Source organism: Larimichthys crocea, chromosome XIII (assembly GCF_000972845.2).
Source record: "Larimichthys crocea isolate SSNF chromosome XIII, L_crocea_2.0, whole genome shotgun sequence".
Classification (NCBI taxonomy): Eukaryota; Metazoa; Chordata; class Actinopteri; family Sciaenidae; genus Larimichthys; species Larimichthys crocea.
Window position 1 is genome coordinate 5,093,228 of NC_040023.1, and position 5,645 is coordinate 5,098,872.

Below are 5,645 nucleotides of genomic sequence, written 5' to 3' on the forward strand. Positions count from 1 at the left end.
AAAAATCAAATAGATTAGATGAGCATGAAACGTTGTTTCTTCTCTATGTAGATACCTCAACCAGCAACATGTGCTGTCACTCAGTAAGTAGTCAAAAGCTACACAAACACAATTGCAATACTTAAGGTGACACATTAGCTGCTAGCAACCCACCCTAGCTTAAGCAGCAGAATTTAACACAGTACCACCAGCAGCAGTTAAAGCACCCAACAGGGTGCACAAAAAACAAAAAAACTCACAGAGTTGACATCAATACAGCATAAACACGACTAAACATGTTGAAAGATAACACTGAGCCAAAAAACTGTTACCAAGTTCATTTTGCTAACAGCAACTTAATGCTAATACACAGCTTAAAACAATTTGGACTCACCTGTCCACCGTTGTTGATAACATCCAGTCCCTTATATTCCACTCTCACTGTTTTTTTGAGAAGACAAGGCTTGACGTGATAGTTTAATCTTTTTTAATTCTACATGAGTTAAATCTGTTCTGCAAACTCTTTGGTAATGGCATATTATTTAAATTATTAAAAGATAAATGTATGAGGAGTAAATGGTGATCACTCAGGTGCACCTTGTGTTGCCCTCAGACTTAGCCCCTCCCTCCTGAAGCTCACCTGATTACTGAATGATCTCACCTGCTCACCTTCATCACACACCTGTTTGTCATTCCCCCATCTTAACACCCTATCTTTGTTCACGCTTAACTTTACAGCCTCCAATGTTTTCCTGCTCCTGATCTGTCTTTTTTAACAAGCCTGTACTATTTGTATTCCGCTCTGCCTAGCCCCTTTGGACCTTGTTTGCCTGCCTGTAAACTCGACGAGCAAAGACTCTTTTACTTGAACTGTTTGCTCCTGAGTGCTGCCTTTGGATTCTGCTGTGTTTTTGGACCGTGACGCCTTGGCCATGTGCCTGGACACAGATGTAGCTAATCGAATAAATTAACAGTGTTTGTATTCCAGCGTCAGATCTCAGATATTGTCCATGCTGGCTCATGCTGACACACCTGAATTGTGTCCCTGATGGAAGAGTGATACATTAATGTGCATAGTTACACCTGTGCTTTTCCCTGTTATGACAAATTAAAACTTGCTCCTGTGAGAAATAGTGAGGGGAAAAAGAATTTGGATTTAAAGGGCCAGTCTGTAGGATTTAGTGGCACCTAGTGGTGAACTTGCAGATTGCAACTAGATGAATAACCCCCACGCTTACCCTCTCCTTCCAAATATGTGAGAAAAACTGGCTGCCAATTACAGTATAGCCATATCTAGATCAGGGTTGGTTGTCTGTTCTGTTCTCCACTGTAGATATAAAGGGCTCATTTAAGATGATTTTTAGGTAATGAAAACATACTAATGATTATTGCATTCCATTCTTGCCCAATAAAACCCTAAATGGTTAACCACTGGACCTTTTTAAAGGAGCTCTGTAGTCATGTATAACCCTTATTTAAAAAGATTGTACCCCATATAGAAGTTCAACACTCCAAAAGGCTTGCCAGATCATAAGAGAATTTAACTGCAGAAAATTGAGACACACAGGTAATTTACTTTATCATGAATAATATACTGTACCTATCGGCTCTGTCTGACTTTTCAGTCACTGCCCTCCCTTTTTTCTCTACACTGTTTGTTAAAATTGGCATCACTGTTGTAGCTATGGCTACAGACCAACAGAAAATGCAAAATGGCACCTAAGTGGAAATAGCACTGAGATCGGTGGTTTTATTCTTATAATTATTTCATGTATCAGTAGAGGGCTCAAAACAGGTAACAGTCTAATGTACCCAAAAAAAGAGAACACCCACAGCAAATAATACTGTGTATGGTTGCTCACTCGAAACGGTTTCAAAAATAAATCTGAGGGGCAAAGCCCAGAGCAAAAACAAGTTTGCAAAGCACTGCTGCTTGTTTACCTTATGGTGCTGAGAGACAAACATGAAAAGGACTCCGAGTGTGTTAAAAGTTTTATCAGCTAAGCTCTTCTCTCATCTGGCCCGTGGTTGCTGGACAGTAAAAGATAATGTTTAGTCAAACTCTGTTCAGAAAATCAACCGTAAACAAAAAAGTAAAGCAGACTAAAATGAATTTTGGAAAGTGATCATTGAAGATGAGTCCTCGCTTTTGAGGCTAACCAATAAATATATAAATAAAGGATTCACACATTGAGAATAAAACTTACTTTGCAGTGATACTGTAATTACGTAAGAATTTTTGTAGAAAGAAAGTAATTTGTGCAAATTTCGGGGAAATCATAAGAGAGTTTAGTCAAGTTTAGCAATTATAAACAATTCAAAAACAATTTCCTTGAAAGAACTTACAGACTCCCTGAGGTGACCTGAATAGAAGAAAAAAAAAAGATCCACGTGTAAACTGTACTGTTTATAAATCATGGCTCTTGGATTCATAAACTGCCCACGCTTTTTGCAATATATAAAATATTTTGCAAATGCGTGGGCACGGATTATACCTCTTGCTCTTTTTATCTGCCACCAGCAGCTCTCTAGGTTACCTACGTTGGTTATTGTGTTGGTTTGTTGGTCCACTCCACCCTTTAGGAGCCACAGTTTTTACCTTCTATGGACTTAAAGTTGCATGGAGATAAAGAGTTTGTAGGGTGATATTGGTGTGAATGCATGAATGCGAGGACAAGCCTGGGTTGTAGTGGTATACTGTACACAGACATGCACGAAGTAAATAGACACCTTTAATTTGAATTTGAATAGGTGTCTATTTACTTCTTGCATGTCTGTGTAGTTTACCCACCTTAATTCCCCTCATTGACTGATGCAGTTGCTCTGAAAACAGGTGAGTAAACACATTCACAGAGGTGAATATCTGAGTTTACTTGGGTTAACCAACCTACAGCTTTTTACAAATCCACGTTTTTTTTCTTTTTTTCTCCAGCTGACCCCATCTAGAGGAAACTGTAATTAAAAACTGTTCAGTAAATACATTATCAACATTTTTTCTTTCTTGATCATCCTCATCTCAATCGTTTAATACTCCAAACATAATGGGAATATGACCGCCATTAAAGACCACCTGCAAAAATTGCATTTCTTTAGTCAGCTGAAGGGTTATGGGGGCATACAACAACGCAAATGTTCCTGATTCACTCTGGCTGGAGGACTTTGCTGCACGTCATTCTCATCTTCCTCTATACATCCCTAAATATAAAAAAACAAAACAGAAAAAAAGCAATAAAAAAAGCAATTAAAGCATCAAAAACTCAATGTCACAATCCATCAGTGGGAGTTGAGCATGAAGCTCTGACAGCTGTGGATTTTGTCAAACTGAGGAGCGTGTGTCGGTCAGCATTAGTCATATCAGTCAGATGTCATGGGTCAGCACGCCACATCGGACCCCTTCAGATCCCTCGGCCACCCGCTCTGAGATTATTGCCATAACTCACAACGAGTGGAAGATGGAGATGCAGACCCTGTGCACTGCAAGCCACTGGATGAAGCTTGGTCATTATTGACTCGCCCTCGGCCATCACCTTGCATCTGCACTCCCACCTCAATAGATTATGCCGTGGGTGGTAAGAGGGCCTCATCAGTTTTTCTCCTGTCCCCACGTTTTCAGCAAGCCACGGGCTACCCCGACTGATGCTCTGCCCCTCGCGAAAACAGTGCGTTTTCCCATAAACTGCAGCCTTCGTGAGACGTTTATCTATATCTGGGCCGTGACAATCAAGTTGATATTGCCCATCCTGAATGAGACATTTTCTTAAAGAAACACCAGCTTTTATCGTCAGCAGCCCTACTATCTCGAAATAGTTGTTTTGGGACCTTGGGCTACGTTATTCAATTTAAGCATGTAAAGAGATGAGAGAAGCTTCCGGTCCATATACCCGTTAAGAGCAATCTAATTTAATTGCAATGTAAAGTCATGTCAGAGATAAGATGAATCCGCACGAGATAAAGTGAGCTCAAATTGAATCTGGCCTCTGCTTTTAGAAATATATGAATGAAAAAAATTATTGACATTTATTAAAAAAGACACTTGTACAATTATGCCAGAGTTATTTATAAACTTATAAATGCTTTTCTTGTAAAATGATAAAAGTAGCAATTTATTGAGCAGTGCTGGAGACAGTCACACCAGAGGACAATTTTGAGATTTGGCTCAAAATTTTGAAAAATCTGAGAGAGCAGTTTTTATAACAGCAGGTCCATGTAAAACAAAGGAATGTTTGACCATTAACTGCATTTTAAATGATGGTGATATTAATTACATTAATTTTTGTCTTATGGGACAATGAAAATGCCATGTCAACAACCCATATGATGCCATGAAACGGTGTTTCTTCTCTATGTAGATCCCTCAACCAGCATCATGTGCATGTCACTCGGTATAAGCAGTCAGAAGCTACACACCACAATGCAATACTTAAGGCTGACAACATTAGCTGCTAGCCACCCACCCTAGCTTAGCAGCAGACATTTAACACAATACCACCAGCAGCAGTTACTAAGCACCCAACATGGTGCACAAAAACAAAAAAAAACTTACAGAGTTGACATACATACAGCATAAACCACGACTAACACATGTTGAAAGATAACACTGAGCCAAAAAACTGTTACCATGTTCATTTTGCTAACAGCAACTTAAAGCCAATACAGCTTAAAACAATTTGGACTCACCTGTCCACCTGTTGTTGATAACGTCCAGTCCCTTAGTATTCCAACTCTCACTTGTTTTTGAGAAGACAAGGCTTGACGTGATAGTTTAGTCTTAGGTTTCTACATGAGCTAAATGTGTTCTGCAAACTCTTTGGTAATGGCATATTATTTAAATTATTAAAAGATAAATGTATGAGGAGTAAATGGTGACTCACTCAGGTGCACCTTGTGTTGCCCTCAGACTTAGCCCCTCCCTCCTGAAGCTCTCCTGATTACTGAATGATCTCACCTGCTCACCTTCATCACACACCTGTTTGTCATTCCCCCTCATTTAACGTCCTACTCTTTGTTCACGCCTTAACTTTACAGCCTCCAATGTTTTCCTGCTCCTGATCCTGTCTTTTTAACCAAGCCTGTACTATTTGTATTCCGCCTCTGCCTAGCCCCTTTGGACCTTGTTTGCCTGCCTGTAAACTCGACGAGCAAAGACTCTTTTACTTGAACTGTTTGCTCCTGAGTGCTGCCTTTGGATTCTGCTGTGTTTTGGACCGTGACGCCTTGGCCATGTGCCTGGACACAGATGTAGTTAATCGCATAAATTAACAGTGTTTGTATTCCCGCGTCAGATCTCAGATATTGTCCATGCTGGCTCATGCTGACACACCTGAAATGTGCGTCCTGATTGAAGAGTGATATCATTAATGTCATTAGTTACACCTGTGCTTTTCCTGTTACGACAAATTAAAACTTGCTGCTGCTGTGAGAAATAGTGAGGGGGAAAAAGAATTTGGATTTAAAGGGCCAGTCTGTAGGATTTAGTGGCACCTAGTGGTGAACTTGCAGATTGCAACTAGATGAATAACCCCCACGCTTACCCTCTCCTTCCAAATATGTGAGAAAAACTGGCTGCCAATGTACAGTATAGCCATATCTAGATCAGGGTTTGGTTTGTCTGTTCTTGTTCTCTCACTGTAGATATAAAGGGCTCATTTTAAGATGATTTTTTAGGT

The 5,645-nt window shown here is 39.9% G+C and overlaps 1 long non-coding RNA gene across 4 annotated transcripts in view; it reads right to left on the reverse strand.

Moving 5' to 3' along the window:
* LOC113747239 (uncharacterized) overlaps nt 1-5,278 on the reverse strand; it is a 170,849-nt gene extending 165,571 nt beyond the window's left edge. For all 4 annotated transcript variants that reach the window (XR_003463469.1, XR_003463471.1, XR_003463470.1 and 1 more), the window contains exon 1: nt 4,657-5,278. This is a non-coding gene — a long non-coding RNA (uncharacterized LOC113747239). The remainder of the gene's footprint in view (nt 1-4,656) is intronic.
* Between the last annotated feature and the right edge of the window lie 367 nt (nt 5,279-5,645).